The sequence below is a fragment of the Emydura macquarii genome, unplaced genomic scaffold (assembly GCF_026122565.2).
Source record: "Emydura macquarii macquarii isolate MOO-44397 ecotype Brisbane River unplaced genomic scaffold, CSIRO-AGI_Emac_v2 contig_554, whole genome shotgun sequence".
In the NCBI taxonomy this organism is placed as follows: Eukaryota; Metazoa; Chordata; order Testudines; family Chelidae; genus Emydura; species Emydura macquarii.
This window is the reverse complement of record NW_027130691.1, coordinates 15,472,990-15,490,784: the sequence shown is the minus strand read 5'-3', so window position 1 is coordinate 15,490,784 and position 17,795 is coordinate 15,472,990. Positions and strand designations below refer to the sequence as shown.

Below are 17,795 nucleotides of genomic sequence, written 5' to 3'. Positions count from 1 at the left end.
ATTGGTAGGTATACTATCAGAGTTAGTGCCAGTCTCTAAATTTACCTGTCTCAGATGAATAACTGCTACAAGATGAGATTATTTTTAACTGAAAATGATTGCTGTAGATGGTGGGATTTTTTTTCCCCTTAAAGCAGAAGTGTAGCTCTCTGTTTCCCATTCTCATTTCTGCAGATCTGGATTGCCGTTATCTTTCATTTCATTGTCCTGGGTAGTTTCAGGGTGATGTTGGGACAAAGACAATGTAAAATAAATATAGACAGATGGAAATCTGTTCAGTAAGACTGACATCTTGTTCCTATAACATCTGTAGAAAGCATGTTGAAAAGTTTTATTAGCATAGCTAGCCATTTCCCTGAATGCTTTGTGAGTTAACAAAGTTGCGTATTTTGTGTATACACTGTTCTTATTACTGACAAGTGTAGTATTAAAGACAGGAAGTAAGTAGCTAGTTCCCTCTAATAATGGATGAACATGATGCATTTTTTAAAAAATGCTCTGTACTGTCATAGCAACCAGCCTTATAAACTTGTATTGTCAGATGCCAAATCAATGTGATGAGAAATGTCATCTGAGGAAGAATGTATCGTGCTGTAGTTTTGGCAGCTGAAATCTGAAGCTTAGGGAATGTGAAGCCTAGGCAAATTTTTAGGTTTTGGAACAACCACCTAACACAGCTTATGGATGTTTTTCTAGCTAGAATAGATGGCCTGCGTTTCTCCTGCTCCTTTTGGCTTTCCTACATTCTTTGAGTCAAGTCAGTCTCTCAGTACCACAGCTTCTGTTGAATGTGTTGCAGTTTCTCTTGCATAGGGTAGGGTGCATCTTAAAACTTTTTTGTTCTCCCCACTCCGTAAGAGAAAAGCTATTATTCCAAAACACTGAACTTTGTTTGTGGATCACATTTTCCCTAGAGGTATTGTAGGGGGTGGATGGACCTTGTAGCTAACTTGCATAGAAAAATCTCATCAGTGATCTTAATGCACAGTAAGTTATAGTTTTCAAATGACAGTGTGATCAAGTGACACGAGCATGGTTGGGATAGGGGACTTCTACCATTGCCTCACTCTGATGTTGGGCAAATCATTTAACCTCCGTATCTTACTTTACCCGCTGTGCTTGCCTGCAAGGTTGTTAAGGTTAACGTTTGTAAACTGGTAATCTCCTTGTATGAAATGCACTCTATGCATTGACAGTGCTGTAATTCTTGAAATAGTGCTTAGTAGAGGACTGTGGATTTGTTGTTATAAAGCTTTTAATCCGTGAGGTAAGGAATAATAAAACTGTTCACATAAAAAATGTGTAGTGCTCCAAAGCCCATTTGTACCAATCCAGGCATTCTGATTGGATATTAATTATGTTTCCTGAATGTTGTTGGGAATATAGTCCAAGCACCACTTATCATTTTATTCTAATAATGCTCTTCCAAAGTCTCCCTTAAGGTATGTCTACGCAGCTAAGAAAAACCTGCACCTGGCCCATGCCAGCTGACTTGGGCTGGGGCTGGTTCATTGCTGTGTAGACTACCCAGCAATGAAACAGCCCTGCAGCCTGAGCCCTGCGAGCCCAAGTTGGCTGACATGGGCCAGCCGTGGGTCTTTCTGTGCTGTGTAGAGATACCCTTAGTGGCTTGGGTGAATCACTTAGTTTGTCAATTTTCCCATGGGAGTAATGCAACACCTTGTAAAGGTGGTGGGTTTTCAAAGCACCATATAGAAAAACAATTCTTCACTAAGTGCTAAGGAAGTCTTTTTTGACTGGCGTCTTTCCTCTGGTTCTGTGGAACTTTAGTTGGCTTTTATTTCACTTTTTCTGTATGCTGAGTTCCAAGGAATTCAGTGCTTCTTCAGGACCTACTTCTGTAGGGAATTCCGCAGCAGCGAAGGGCGTTCTACCATTCCCTACTCCACATTGTGTACCAGGAGCTACGCAACTCCAGGATCCCTCGCTCTTCAAAATTCCATTCCTGTCAAATCTTATCTGTCTGTGCTGTTACAGGGAAACAGTAGGGATAGAAATGGAAAAACACAGTACATTACAACCTTAAATGTTATCTGTCTAATACAGCTTTTTTTTTTTTTTTTTTTTTTTTTTGGTAAAATAGAGGAGTCAATTAACCATTTAGAAAAGTTCTGTAGGCTGTCCAAAATGATTTCATATGGGTTGGTGGCATAAAATAAAATGCCTACAACACTATTCTGCAAGACAGGAGGTTTTGAAGTGCTAGGCTGTTCGTTTCTTTGAGTGAAAATAAGCTCAGCATGATGGGTGAAATGTCTGGAATGATAATAAAAAATGATGGGATAAATTCCAAACAGTAGAGGTGCATTCCTATGTAATCATTTCATATAATGACACACCCTGTATCTCAGCATCAGCTGTTCTGTCAGTTAACAAATAAATGAAAGTTGTCTTGGTTCACTCACTGAGTGATCCCACAGCAAAAAGACTATCCATTGCAACAGATAATTTTTGCATGTTACAAAGACTGATTATATGATCTTAAACTATGGGTTATATTTTTCATTAGTTCCCCGTGGGAAATGTTGACAGGTGTTTTTGTGTGTGTAATATTATAAATTTGAAGTAAAAAACCAAACAAATCCTCATTACAATTATTACGCTCTAGCTAAATTGTGTGTTTTGGAATTTTAAGAGTTCCTGATGGCTCTCTGCTAAACTCCCATTTAACAGGAGTAATGTTAGGAGCATGGGGAAATACGTTGTTTGTTTGTATTATGGTAACTTCCAGTGGCCTCGGTTGAAATCAGAATTCTCTTGTGCTAGGCACTGTACGTACACTCAGAAATAGACCTCTAAAAGGAGTAGTCACATTCTTTCCTAACTCAAGCAAGTGGAATGGTGTCCTCTGTTGACTCTACTGCCTCTGAAATAAGAGGCTTGACTACCCTGTGGTGAAACATTTTAAATATCTCCCAGTATTCCTTTTTCCTCCAGCAGACGGTGCTGCTTCTAATAGAGCTGGTTAAATACATGGGGTGTGGTGGAATAGAGAGAAGACCATTATTACTGGAATTCCATGAGCATCAAGCAAGCCTGTGGAGTGATTTGTTAAGGCCTGTCAAGTTTATAAAATCACAGCTGGGAGCTTGAGCAAAATCAGGGGTTAATAAACAGTTTTAAACAATTTTTTGTTAAATAAGCTGTTTTGGAGGGACATGGATTGTAGTCCCAGAGCTCATTGCTCTCCATACATGACTTCAATGGGTAGACCAGCTATAAGCAAATTAGCTGAAAAAACAAAATAAAAGAAGTTCAAAGGCACCTGAACCAGTTTTGTAACTTGACATACACTTGGCAAATGAAAATTAATAGGGAGAAGTAAAAGATGCTGTTGCAGATCAACAGAAGGAAAGATTAAATGAAACTGACACCTGCTCTACACTTACCTGGTGATTCGGCAGCAGTCGACGGGAGTTACGCAAACTATGCAGAGTAGCTTGTGTAACTCCCGTCCACTGCTGTGCTTCCCTTCTGCGTGGCATCTTCACTGCACTGCGCTGATGGGAACTGTGTTCCTGCCGACGCAGCGCTACACCACTTGAGGGGTGGCTTTCCAGCATCGACTTCTGGATTGATTGAGCGGGCCTTCACTGACCGCTCAATCAATTCAGAAAGGTCAATCTGACAGCGGTGACTGTATAAACATACCCTGAGCTGAAGCTGAGAAGTCAATTAAGAATGCCTGAAATAACAGGGGTGTCCCTCCAAATGTTTAGTGTGTGTGAGAGTGAGCGAGAGCGTGCGCATGTGCAAGAATGAGTCAAAACTGGCTAGTGAAATGTCAGGTATGAAAGTAAGTACTTTTTCAGAATTGCCGCCAAGTTTTCCTAATACTGTGCATCCTAGTACAGTATGATTAAATTCTAATTCACAAGCCTTTCAGGAAAAGATGCATAAGTTTACTAGTGGCTTATGAATGGCTAAGTAATATGAATGCAGTATTTACGCCATAAAATGTATGACATTTGAAAAAAAGCCAGTTTGGCTGTTGAGAGGGAAAGGGCTTTGCTTATAAAGCATGCTTCTCACCTTTAAGAGTGAAAAGAAAAAAAAAATCAACAACAACAAAGAAGCCAAAAGCAAACTATATGGGGAAGAATGTCTCCCTAGCTGTCACACACTATGGTTGTCCCTGAAGGGAATTGTGGGCAGAAATTCCTGATGAACCACATGATCTTTGCTCCTTCCTTAGTTTGTCATCAGTGAAATATTTCAGCTTGGTTTGTAGGGAATCTTTTTTAAGTTTGAGCCTTTTTTAGGGCTGACATCCTGTATGAGCTGTTGTGGCAATAGATTTGGAAAATGTCCTGAAGGCATATAACCTCAAGCTGTAATCTTATCAATTCTGGCTATCTCAGCACTTGAGTGGGTTAACTGCCCAAAAAGATTCTTTGCTGAATCCCCAAATCCTATCTTCCCAAACTGTCCATTTACACTTAAGAAGCATTTAGTCAATGTCCTACTGTGGTGCTAGGAGGCATCGTTTTGCCGGATGTGTGCTGTATTTCAGATCAGACTTAAAACCTGGTAATTACAAATGTCATGGAACTTCTGTGAAAAGTTTAGGGGTGTTAACTTGTGTATGGCGGCTAAATTCCAGTTGTGGAATAGTAAGGTAATCAGAACAATTGTATGTGCATGCATGTGCACTGGAGATTACCAAGCAATCTGCTAGCTAAAATTTGCTAGGAAATAGGGAGGCTTTATTTTAATGGCATAATGCTGGAAAAACATAGTGTGAATATATATTTAAGTAATGACATGAACTTGTATTGCAGATACAAGCATAAAAGTTATCTATAGACTATAGGATCAAATTCAGGGAAATATGGGTTATACTATTACTTCTAATGATAAATATAGCCAAACTAGGGATATAGATTTATACAAGAAATGGTGAGGATGTAGTGGATCCCAGGAATAAAATGTAGCTTCTCCATGGGAGAAGGAAGGCAGGAAGCGCTGGTGACAAGAATCCACATGGAGAGGATGGTGAATTCTGAATTTCTCTAAATGAGGTTTGTACTTGTAAAATGAATGTTAAAAATCAGATTGCTAACATTTATAACAGCTTCAGTGCACACAATTGTGCAAAATAAACAGCTTTATTTTTTTATTTGAAAGTCAGCCTTTTCCATGAATCTGAAGCCCCAATTATTGTCTGCTTTTGGAACTGTTGATGGACTCATTTCTCTTATACTTGCCAGGCAGTCATGCAGCTGCAGAAGTTAACTATTTATTTCCTAGTTGGATCAGTAATGTAGCATAATGGCCTGTATTTACAGTCAGCTGCCCATGGACTCAGATTTATTTAGAGCGTCAGTGATGGCTTGCTTATTCTGTTTGGTTGTTTATTATGTGAAATGAGGGCTAGTTTAATATATCAGATGATTGATGTGCTGCACAAAATCTGCATTGTGAGAACCACAAAGAGCATAGGACCTTGGCTACCTTCTAGTTTTTGTTTAAGCTTTTTTCCCCAGTGTAATTGTCCATGGGGAACCCTAATTTGGACAATGACCTCATACCATACTCTTGTGTGTTTTTACTTGAGATGGTAACTTCAGTGTTTCATAGAATAATCCTTACTGATGTTCAGATAAGTGATCAGATAAAACAAACTTACATCTTACTATGGACCAGTGACCTACTGAATTTGGGTGCTTCAATTTTTGAGTGTCCAGCTTGAGATATCTTTTTAAAGCAGTGGTTTCCAATCTTTTTGGCTCGAAGGCCACAGATATAATTTTTACAGCCCTGAAGGGCCAGCAGTTTCCACCAGCAGGCCCCCCCAGACTGCAGCCAGATGGAAGGAGTTCAGTAAGGAGGCTGCCTCCTCGCTGATCTCCCGTCTCCTGGGCTGCAGCAGGGAAACCACATGCGTCCTGTAGTCCTCTGTGCTCCACGTGTGGGTCCCTAAGCAGCGGCTCCCTTCTGTAGCCAGGGGGACAGACGATCAGTGCTACCTTCCCTCTGGCTCCAGCAGGGACCCCAGTGCCTATGGACCAAGGCGCAGCGCTTTGCTGTGCTCCCTGCTATAGCCAGGGGGAGGGAAGCACTGATCTCCCATCCCCTTGGTTGCAGCAAGGAGCCTGCACCGGGCTTTTAGACCTGCGGAAACGCGCTCCGCCTGGGTTCTTAGGCAGCGGCTCCCTTCTGCAGCCTGAGGGAGGGGAACTGCAGGCCACTTTGATAGTCCCTGTGGGCCACTTTTGGCCCCCGGACCACAGGTTGGGAACCACTGTTTTAAAGGAACCTGATTTTTCAGAAGGTGCTGAGCACCTGCCCTCTGAAAAACAGGCCCTTTCAATGTATTACAAGTTGGGTCACCCAAAATTACTAGTTATTTTTGAAATTGTAGACCAGTATCTCTTGATTTAACTGTGTGAGTGCCTTTGGGTGAATTCTCAGAACAATCTAGCCATTTTCTCGCTAAGTTTAGGCAGTATTATAAGAAACAGCTTTGATAATACGAAGTTCATTTCGGTTTAGCCTTAATTAAATGGAATCGCTGCATTTATTTCCCTTGATAGAAATAAAACTGTACATTGCTGCTTAACAGCCTGATTGGTCTTCAGGATGAGACAAGTTTTACATTCAGCACTAGTCAGCTGAGCCACACAAGGGTCCTTGTCTTCTTCCAGGCTGAAGGGAATGTGGGCACGTGAGAAAATATATATAACGATTAAAAATAGTCTCCTTTCTCTGCTCTTATTAGAGATTTGAATCCATTAGATATTTGGGGCCAAACTCATCCTAGGAGTAAGTGGACGCAGTGCCCACTGACTTCAATGAGTAACTCTTGTCCACTCCAACGCTGACTTAGGTCCATGTTGTGTGGTAACGTAAGTGTTTTGGTCTTGGGGGTTATATTGTGCTCTTTACTGTGATGAGTGATTCCAAATAGCAAAACAGCTTTGTCAGTGATGAGTTATTCTTTTATTGTCTTTCTTAATAAATTGTTCTCTCTTTCATCCATAGTGATATACGGTTCTCTTAAATGTGGATCAGTGCTTCATTCTATTTGACGATACTCTTGAACACCAGCAGCAACATTTGAATACGATGCTGGATGCTGCAGATTTAGCAAGACCTTGGGGAGAAAAATCTTGAAGATTATGTTGTGAAACAACATTTTTTATATATCCAACCTTTATCATGTTATATGTATTTTTCTTGATCCCATTGGTAATTATGTCCTCCTGCTTATAATGTGGGTTTATTATCCTTCCTATGTCTTTTTATACAAAAACGAAGACACCACGCTGTTTGCTCTAGTAATTGAGTGGGTTTAACATGTTGTATCACATTTCAGCTAGATTATTCTTGACAAGTTTGTGATAAATACTAAAAGATTTTGTGAACGGTTTTTACAGTAAATGTGTGTGTTTGCACAGTATCTTAGCTTTCATTTGCTTTGTCTTAGTGGAACCATTATATAGCTTACTTTCTTTTCTCATATATAATATTAAAAAAAGACCATCTCTGTAGGTTGTGCTTCTGTTTACTCTGGTGGTGGCATCACTGGTGGTTTATATTTGAATAATGAAAAACAAAGGGTACAAAACACTAATGCTACCCCAGAGGTGATAGAGAAGTTGATTTTCCCTACTCATAGTGCCTTAAACCGTATATCCACCCTGCATGCCAAATATCTTTCATGGATGCCTATGAAGACTTATCTTCAGTTCTCAATTATTGCTTGCAAGCATTTCTATCCCTCAGCCTAGTGAATGATGGCATGTACTGAACTTTTTATATATCATGACACTAACTTCCCTTGGAGTTTTGTAATAAATTGAATGAACATGGAAAAAAAAGTTGCATGTGTTATCTTTTAATTTTAAATCATCTATGCAGTTTAATAACCAAATACATGGACAGTATTCTTTTTTTTTAAAGGACTCAAGTGTTTATCATAGAGATGGAGCCTTTTTCTTAATGCTTATCTAAATACACAAGTTACACCAATTTAACTGAAATGAGTTTTAGAAACTGATTTCAATGGGAATTCAGCACCTAATCTGCTTAGGTGCTTTTGAAAATCCCACTAGGGTACCTATCTGCATCTTTGTGGGCCTAAACACCTTTGAAAATCTGCCCCCAGACCTTTTTATGAACAAATGAGTTTTATGATTTCATTTAAGCATTTATCGAATGTTTGGTCTTCACTTGCACTTCTTGTTATCCTGTGCATGATCATGTGAAGTGTGTTTAGTAAACACCATTTTAGACCATTTAATACAGTAAATTATGTGCTTAACTGGGATATCTCTCAGGAAACTGATTTACCCTAATGCTAGTGAATGGCAATGACTGCTGCTTAATCAGGACATTGTTGGCAAACAATTTGCATCAAGGGGATGCATGTTTTGGTTGTATTAAGTGGTGTTAAACTGGGTGTTAAAAAGCATGAAATTGTAAGCTCCAGTGTTAATACAGAACCCGCCAAAGTTAAGTTAAAAGGAGAAATGCCATGAATGTGTTCCCGTATTTATTCATAATTCTATTATTTCATCAAATCTTTTCAGAGGTTTTAAAAACTCTCTAATTGGAATTCTAGGCCTGTCTACTGAGATCCTAAGTGAGAGGGGTCTTACTGTAAGCTTGTCTCTCACAAGTTGAGGGGATGAATATTCAACTTGGGGAACCTATGGATTCTTCATATTAGTCATATTTCTAAAGTGCTATTGCAATAAGTTCTACAATTGTCCTAAATTGCTACCCCATCTATTTGTGCTCATGAAAATCAGGAGACTGTTAAGGCCTTCACTTCTAACTCAAGGATAGCTGCATGCTGTGAGAGGTAATATGAAAGGTCTCTCTGTCAGAGCAAATGGAGACCAGCCTTTCAAAATCATCTAGTGGTTTTTGGGTTCCCAGATAGATACCTTTTAAAAAGGCCTGATTTTCCAGAAAGTGCCAAGCTGCCCTCATTCTGAAAAATCAGGCCTCTTTTATGTTTTTATTTGGGCAATCAAAAATTGTGGCATCCAAAATAATCACACCTGTGTTTTTTGGGTGGGCACTTCAACTGAACAAGCTTCATAAGCAAATAATTAGTGACTGGCACTTATGACTCTCTCATTTTTTGAGTCTCATCAGGGATACTCCAGTTTAAGAAATAGGACTACACTTGAATAAGGGTCCAGTGATGGTTCACCCCATACTTGATGACATTTACTTGAATGCCTTCAGTGTTCAGATTCATAATATGTTGAATTATTGTTTAATTTTAGTATCTCTCTCATCCCTGGCAACATCTAAAGCGATTCTTCAACATTTAGAAGTTTGCCTTTTTTCAAAACCTCAGAGTTTATCAAGAGGAACATATATTAATTAAACCAACTTTTGTTGTTGCAAGATGCCTTCCAGAATTGCTCTCTTGAGCTGCAGATTTTAATTCTGCTTTTCCACTATGCTGTCACTCCTGGCAGGGCAGTGTTGGTGTAAAGTGCTGAGTGATGAGTCCATTTTCCTTTGTGCTCTCCACCCAGGTGTTGTTAGAGCAGATGTGAAGCTTTCTAGTATTGTGGGATAAAAGCCTACATATGACTGGTTTAATGGCTATCTTTAGGAGGAACTGCGAGAGCATGATTACGATCTGTTCAATCTGCATGGGATTTAAATTTATGTGGCAGACTGTAACACAATTTATGAAACTGATTGGGTTGTTGGTGCCTTTTACTGTGTGGGGAAGACTAATGGCTTGTGGTTGTCTAACATCTCAAAATGAGCAAATATGGAAACCATTACTGTACTTTGAATGATTTTTCTGATGCTAGAATCAATGAATGAAAATGAATTTGGGATGATTTCATAGGGGTTTTAAAACACACGTGCCTGAGATGGCCAACCTCCAACTTTACAAATCTTTCTGTGTTTTGATTTGAGGGGGTGGGAGACATGACAGAATAGCTGAAGTAAGGGCCACAAGAAGAATTTGAAAAGCCAATGCTATAGTATTTGTGCCAGTTTTGGTCCAAAATATGGAACATTATGTAATGTCTGTCCTTGAAATAAGAATCACTGTGCAAAACTCTTCTGCATTGTGCCAAGGGGGAGCATATATTATAGAACACAGAGAGAGGCCACATACCTAACGTTAGACTTGAACAACGGGAAAACTGACTGAGCCGTACAGAAACTCCTGCTTCTATACACAGCCTGTGTATCAATGGCTGGTGTGAACTCACTGTGTACTCTTTGAAGGAGTTAATAATCTTAGTTTACCATAGGTAACAGGTCTTGACTATTAGATATCTGGGAACTGATTTTGTTTTTTTCAAAGATACTGTGGCTTGGAAGCCAATGAGTGCTGCTTCCTTGGAAATCAAGTCTCTGGAGACTTCCGTATGTTAATGGTAAGGGACACATGCTGTATATTAAGTCTCTAGTATTGTTCCTAAATTACAGTCTAGTTTTACTTACCTGTAAAAGGTTTTGAATTCATCTAGGCTCATGGTATGACAGTCCTGTCTTCCTTTAAAAACGGCATTTCAACTGGCAAAGCTTTTGAATTATAATCCCACCTCTTAAAGTGGAGTAATGGAAACATGACAAATTGCTACTCTGTACAGTGTATTTGGTGTGGGGAAATCTTGACTTGTATTGTACCTTGAGGTAATATGTTAAATCTCAAAGCATGTATTTTCTAATTGGTCCAGTTAAAAAGACAGTCATCTCAATGGGTTTTCTGCTCTTTAATTTCTGTGGTTATGCTTATTAGTAAGTGTGCTTCCTGCAATGGGTTATTGACAGCTGTACTGCATGTCATAGGCTCTGATCCTGCAAATACTTACAATTGTACATAACTTTATACACACGTATCCCAGTGACTTCAGTGGGACTAACGTGTACCTAAAGTTAAGCATGGTTGTAAGTGTTTGTTCACTATCATTGATCCTGCAAAGTTTTGATGTTAGTATAACACTCTTTACCAGTCATTAACATTGCACTTCAAAAACTGCATTAACACAATGGTAAGGAAGCACAGTTAAAATCACAAAGTTAGGAAATGCAAAAGTTAAGATTCCACCAACAAGATAATTCATCTGTGTTTACACATGTGCTTTTTACTCCTCCTTACCTTGCTAAATGAATGCATTTAAAAGACTAGGTTTTTTTGGAGCAAGGACTGTCTTGTCTGTACAATATTTAGCATAATAGGGCTCTGATCTGACTGGGGACTTTGTATAATATAAAAGATTTACAAAATGAATGGGTCAATTAAAAAAAATTAAATGTGAAAAAATCCTCATGAAGGCAATGCTTTCATAGTCATAGGTTCCAAGGCCAGAAGCACACAATGTAATAATCTAGTCTGGCCACCTGTGTAATGCAAGCCATGGAATTTACCCAAAATAATTCACAGAGCATGTCTTTCAGAAAAGTATTCAATCTAGATTTAAAAATTGGCAGAGATACAGAATCCACCATCAACCTTTGTAAATTGTCTCAATGGTTAATTACTTTCATAGTTAAAATGTATGCTTTATTTCCAGTCTGAATTTGTCTAGCTTCAACTTCCAGCCTTTGGATCATGTTATACCTTTCTCTAAGGTTGCACAGCTGTAGAATCTGGGGGGAAAGTTAAGCTATGTTAAAGATATGTCATAAAGTGAAGGGGCAACTCTTGTATGGTGAAAGAATAGTCTTTCTATTCTAAATGGGTTCTTATACTGTTGTTGTTATCATAGTTTGCCTCAACGAGGCTAGTCTTGTAAATTAATGGATCTAATTTTCTTCCTTGCCCAATATGTGTTTCCATGTGCATGGCTTACATAGTACAAAATACTGTTAAATTGTAACATCTGCAAGGTTAGTAGAGTTCTCAAATGATCTAACTGTATTAGGTGTTGGCAATTTGAAGAAACCTACTAAAGGTCTTTAGTGAGGATGACTTACTGTGGAAACTTAAAGGTTCCGAGTGCAGTCTTTGGACACTTTTTAAATCAGCCTGGGAAAACTCACAAAAATCGGAAATATTGGGCTCCCTTTTACCTCAATTCACCCATCATTCCAATGACCCTTACATTTTAATAGTTCCCCTGGAAGGAGCTGTCAAGCATCAATAATTTCAGCTAGCAATCTTTTTATTTTAAAGTAAGGGGTAACTCAAGCTGTGCAGTCAACTAAAATAATCTTCCAGGTGCCAAAAAGCCAATGCCATGTGTCCAAGAAAAAGTGTGTGGGGACTGGTTGCATGAAAGTGGATGTTACATTACACCCTTATCTTGCAGGGTGGCATTTAACAGCATTAACATTAACATGCTAGAAGTAGCATGACCAGATAAAAGTATCCTGATTTTTCACTTGCCTTTCTTTTTTTGGGGGTGGGAGTGGGGGGATGAGTACAGTTGCACATACAAGACAAAGCCCCTAAGATTGGGATGGCTGATCAAAGTTTTAAAAAAAGATCTTCCCTGGCGCTCTCCCCCTTACTAGGGTGGCTGGTGATTTAAATCTAATTTGCAAGGAGCATCCATCGTGCAGCCAGGAGAAACCCCTCCCCAGGGGTAGCTGCTGCATGTGAATGGGGGGGGGGGGGACCGGCTAGCTCCATGTCTCTGTCCGCCGGGGGACACCTGCTGGTCGGGTGCCCTTGGACGGGTGGATGCTGGGTGGGTTTTTATCGCCTGCGGGGGGAGGGGGTGGCAGCCGCGGCTGCAGGCCGGCGGGGGGGGGGGGGGGAGGCTGGCGGAGGAATGGCCGAGCGCGGGGCGCTGATTGGCTGAACGCTGTGGGGCTGGGCCGGGCCGCACGAGCGCTCCTCGGGGCCGGCCCAGCTCAGTCATGCAGCAGCCGGAGCGGCGCTGGCGGAGCTGACAGGCGCGCGCAGGCGGGCAGCGCGGCGCTCACTCACTGCTGGCAGCGCGGCGCCCGGCAGCGCAGGATGAGCACCGGCCTGAGGTACAAGAGCAAGCTGGTCAACCCAGGTGAGCGGCTCCCGGGGAAAGGGGGGCGGGGGGCGGGAGGGAAGCGGGGCTGCAGGGCTCGGCTCGGCTCGGCTCAGCCCAGCCCATCCCAGCCTCCCTCGCTCACGCCGTCTCTTCTCCTTTTCTCCCCGCCGCCGCTGGGCTCCCTGGTGGGCGCTGCCTCCCCCCCGCCCCGCCGGGCTGCGAACACGGATCGCGCTGCAGAAGAAAAACAGGTAGGTGGGGCTCGCTCCGTCTCTCTGTCTGTCTGTCTGTCCCCCCCCCGCCGCGATCCGCAGCCGTGCTGCCCCGTGGGGTGAGGAGCGGGAGATCTGCGCTGGGGTCCCCCGGGCCCGAGCCGAGCCCCCAGCCGGCCCGTGCCGCGGGCGCTACCTGCGTCGGCGGGGCTCGCTCGGGTGGTTTCGTCTGTGGATGCACCCGGGACACACAGACCGTTAGGCGCCCTCCGGCCGTGCGGGGCGGGCTGCGGTGGATGGAGCGCGGAGGTTTTAGCATGGGGAGCACGTCCCGCTGTCAAACCCCTTCCCCTCCCCCTCCCCTGCACAGCCCCCTGCCTTGTTATCCGGGCCATCCGCGCCCTCAGCCGCAGAAACGGGCACGCGTGGGGCATTTCTGCCTTGATTTGCAAAGCAAAGTGCTCCTGGGGGGATCGGCGGGGTGATGTAATCGGATGACATCGGCAGGTTTTGGGTTCTCTCTCTCTCTGGTCTGTGGAAGGCGTCGGATGGTTTTACAGGAAGAGGAATTTCCTCTCCACTAAGCTGGAATCATTTCTGGGTCGGGAGCTAGCGGCAGGGTCCTGTGTGTGCTTGGACACCCCCCATCATGGCTAGATAACCTTTGACAGGAGATACAGGCAGGGCCTGCCTCCCTGCAGATGGGCTGCCTGGATGGAGCTATTCTGTATTTCATGAGGACTGGGTAGGCGGTAGGAGGAGACTGTTAACACCTGGGGAGGCTACTACATTTTCTGTCAGTGGTGGTGCCCCTATTCGCATCCCTTCCTCCTCCTGCCAACTGCATTTTGGATGTTCCCTCTTGATTAGTCCTATCTGTCCCAATGGATTCTAATTCACTAGTCAGACCTGTGCGCCCTATAGCTTTCTGCCTACTGAGATCCTGTAACACTGCACATCCTTGTGCTCCATAACAGCGCAGCTTGTTTCACGGCAACCCAGGAGTCACCTACTCATTTCAATAAACAATTTTTTTTGTGCAGCACAGTTAAGCGCTGCTAACAAGCTCTAGTGCATTATTTTTAGCTGGTAGTTTGAAATGGTGGGAGGGAAATTAAAAATTATTCCAGTGATAGTGTGATGATGGAAGCTTGGTAAATGTGGGGTTTTTTTTTTCCCCAAACCTGAAGTGTATCACCAACATTTTCCCCTTCAGTTTTATTTTGAGGCTTGTTCTTTCTTCTCCCTTTTCTTGAAACGTACAAGTTTTGCAATTGTAGTAAAGCTGGATTAAGCCGTACATTGGAAAGAGAATTGTGAATCTTACGTTGGAGAAATAAATTATAGAAAATTATGTAGATTTTTTTTTTAAAAGGGGAACATTTCTGTGTAAACTTCTTGTCTCCTCACTTCTGGTGAAATAAGTAAGGCAGGGATGATTATTTCTTAATTTGTGTTACTGTAGTGTGTTGAAGCCCTTGTCATGCTGCATAATCATACTGAGAGACAGTCCATGCCCCAAAGAGCTTGCAGTCTAAATAGATAAGACAGATAAAGGGAGGGAAGGCAAGTAGATATGAGGAGGTGGAATTGACTTGCCTGGCTTACACAGGAGGTGAATAGCAGAGCCAATAATAGAACATAGGTTTCCTGACTCCCATGTCCTATCCACTGGACCACATCTTATATTTCAACAAGTCACTGCAGGAGAGAATGGCTTTCTTCTGTAGAAAAGCTGTCCTGGCCTCATAAATACAATGATACTTGCATATATGTGCCTGTGTTTATACGGAGATAGAGCACGGGCCTTGCATGGAAGAGCACACTTAATTATGAGTTTGTGCCAGCCGCATTACTCATGAGTGGTGGAGTGAAACCAAGCTGTGAAAACAAAGCAATCTGCTGAAATGAGGGTAAACATCTAAATATGTATCAGTCAGTTAATATCCTTATTTAACCAGGTTATATCCTTTGATAGTAGGTTTTCACTTACAGTGCTTGCCTGTTCGACAGAATCCCAAATGCCAGCAGAAAACAACAAAAAATGTACCCAGGCTGTACTTTTATGCTACTAAACCGGCTCCTCAAATCTAACACAAATGCCAATTATATAAATACACTTTTATAAAACAATAGTCTTCAGAGAAGGCAATAAGAAATCACATTAAAAATATGGTAGCAGCATTCAATAAAAAGCTTACACAAAATGTGTTATCTTAATGCCAGTGACAAGAGCATCAAACAACTGCTCTAATCCATGTCTGAGAAATTAAACAGTATGAATTCAGAGAATATCGTACTGTATTTGGCTTAGATCAGCACTACCTTAGGACAGTGGGGCCTGGATGCATGAATGGAGTCCCTAGGCGCTACCATAACAGTAATAGGAAATCTACTGTGACTGTTTCCTTGGAGGGGGTCTGAATGCATTCCATGGAACCTCCTGTTAATTGCTAAATTTCGGCCTGAGCTTATGCTACTGAAGTCAATGGAGCTTGGCCATTAACTTCAGTGGACACGGGGTTAAGTCCTCTGAGGGGAAGGATGGTGGGTTAAGGCAGTGGATTGGGCCTCAGGAGATCTGAGTTCAATTTCCAGCCCTGCTGCACTTTCCTGCGTGACCTTGATCAAGTCACTTAATCTCTCTGGACCTCATTTTGCCAACTGTGAAATGGAGATAACACTACTTTCCTGCAGGGGACGTCATGAAATTAAATCCATAAATATTTGGAGGGCAGTCTTGGATGACGGGCCATCCTATAAGTATCTAGATAGAAGGTATTGCCTTCTCTCTGTGAGGGAGATCAGGTAGAGGTGGTGATATGGCTAATGAGAAACCAGCCCTTGTGCAGAAGGGAAGGTCTCTGATGTAAACATTCCTACATAAGAAATGAAGCAACTTGTATAAAGAATGTGTTGATCAGGAAGCCAAGAAGGGCAAGTGCAGCTGATAGACACTGCCAAAGCCTGAGGCTTCACGGTGGGTGGAGTGCAGGTGAAACTGACTGAGCACCTGGCTGACTGGAGCAGATTGGCAGGTTCCCTCGGAATGTGCCTCTCTGCTCATTAAGTTGGTGTGACTTTGTTTGGGGTGGTTCCTTGCTGTATCCCTGGAGGTTGGTTCCTGAAGACTCAAAGGTGTTGTGTAGCCCAGTGCTCTTTGAAGTGGTGGCGGTGTGTTCAGTTAATGTGGGCAATATCCTTTTTGAACTGAGGGTTAGAACCTGCTCTTACAGTTTCTCTCTCACCCACGTGAAATTGCCAAGTCATTTGGGAGTGGAAGCATGGATTAGCTGGTGGATCCAGTTCTCCTAATGTGTTTGAAAGCACAGTTTGTGCCTTCACATCCAGCTCTGTCTCTTTCCTTCCACTACCACAGTCAAAGGGTGACTCTTGGAAATGGGTCTGTACTGATCCTTAAAAAGATATGTTTGGGATGAAGTGCGTATGGAGGATGCTATACAAAAGAGAGAGAGCGAGCTAGTGTGTGTGTGTGAGAGGAAGAGGAAGAAGTGTGGTTTGAACACAAGTCTGGGCACTGGGAACTGTTGAATTCTGTTGAATGCTTCAGTATTGCCAACCTCCAAGAATTCAAAAATGATAAATCAGTTTCCACCCCACCCTCCCCAAATTATTGAGATTGGCTGAAAAATCATGAGATTTGGAAAAAAATTGCATTGTTGGGTTCTTTTCCTTTGCTTTCTGGTCTTTGAACCTTTAGGTTTAATATTTTCAAGCTATTATCTGAAATCAGGAGCATTGGAAACTTACCTTAAAAAAACCCAAAAAACCCAGATATCATGAGAGTAGGCAACACTGTCACTGATTCCCTCGTGATCTAGGGCAAATCAGTGTCCCTATCTGTAAAATGGGGATAAAACTATTCACTTCACTAGTGTGTTGTGAAGATTGATTAGCTGATGCTTGTGAAAAGGGCAGTATAAATGCTAAAGCCTCCAGTCCTGCAAGCAGCATCTTGTGGGCAGATCCTTGTGCCTGTACAGAGTTCTGTTGAAACCCACGTCTGAACAGCTTACAGGACTGGGACCTGTGTGTGTGCATCTTTATTGGTGTTTTTCTGAGAGCCCCAGCTTCTGGAGTCAGATGATTTTGTGAGAATCTGAGCAAAAAAAGTTTCTAGCCCTAATGTTAGTAGAGGAAAGCTTCAAAATGTGGCCCAAGTGCAGGTTCAGAAACTGCAAGACAGATAAACAGAACCCCATATCTGTTTGCCTTAAAAATCAGGAGAGATTTTAAAATATAAACTCATGATTTTGTGGGGCCTCGCTCATAATTTCTTGAATGCTTGGCAATAATGGATTGTATTCGTACGCATGCTGTGTTACAGTTTGTCATTTCAGATATGTTAGATTTTTTGTGTGTGTGTGTGCTGAAGTCAAAGATTTATTTGCAGTTTGATAAATGGCTTTTTTTTGCCAGAGTTGTACAGTTTTTCTTCAGCATGTGGCTTAGATTGTCCCTGATACACGGCTGCTTAACTTAGATTCCGAATCCATTGACATCTGTTCCAGCCTATTAATTCCCACACTTGGCTCCACATCCTTGGCTTCCAAGAATAAGTTGCTGCAAGGGGAGCAGTGAATTGATCACAGAATCCTCAGGTAAACACTAGAAATGGTCTGAAAGCAGCACTTCT

General features: G+C 42.1%; 2 protein-coding genes across 3 annotated transcripts in view; both read left to right on the top strand.

The window, feature by feature from the left end:
* The window catches only part of LOC137147563 (septin-2), a 59,149-nt gene extending 51,305 nt beyond the window's left edge, over positions 1-7,844 (top strand). For both annotated transcript variants that reach the window (XM_067539867.1, XM_067539868.1), the window contains exon 13: positions 7,006-7,844. The gene's annotated coding sequence lies outside the window, so the exon portion shown is untranslated. The remainder of the gene's footprint in view (positions 1-7,005) is intronic.
* A 5,174-nt stretch (positions 7,845-13,018) lies between these two features.
* The window catches only part of SEPTIN5 (septin 5), a 66,847-nt gene continuing 62,070 nt past the window's right edge, over positions 13,019-17,795 (top strand). Inside the window, exon 1 of the mRNA XM_067539866.1 lies at positions 13,019-13,177. The gene's annotated coding sequence lies outside the window, so the exon portion shown is untranslated. The remainder of the gene's footprint in view (positions 13,178-17,795) is intronic.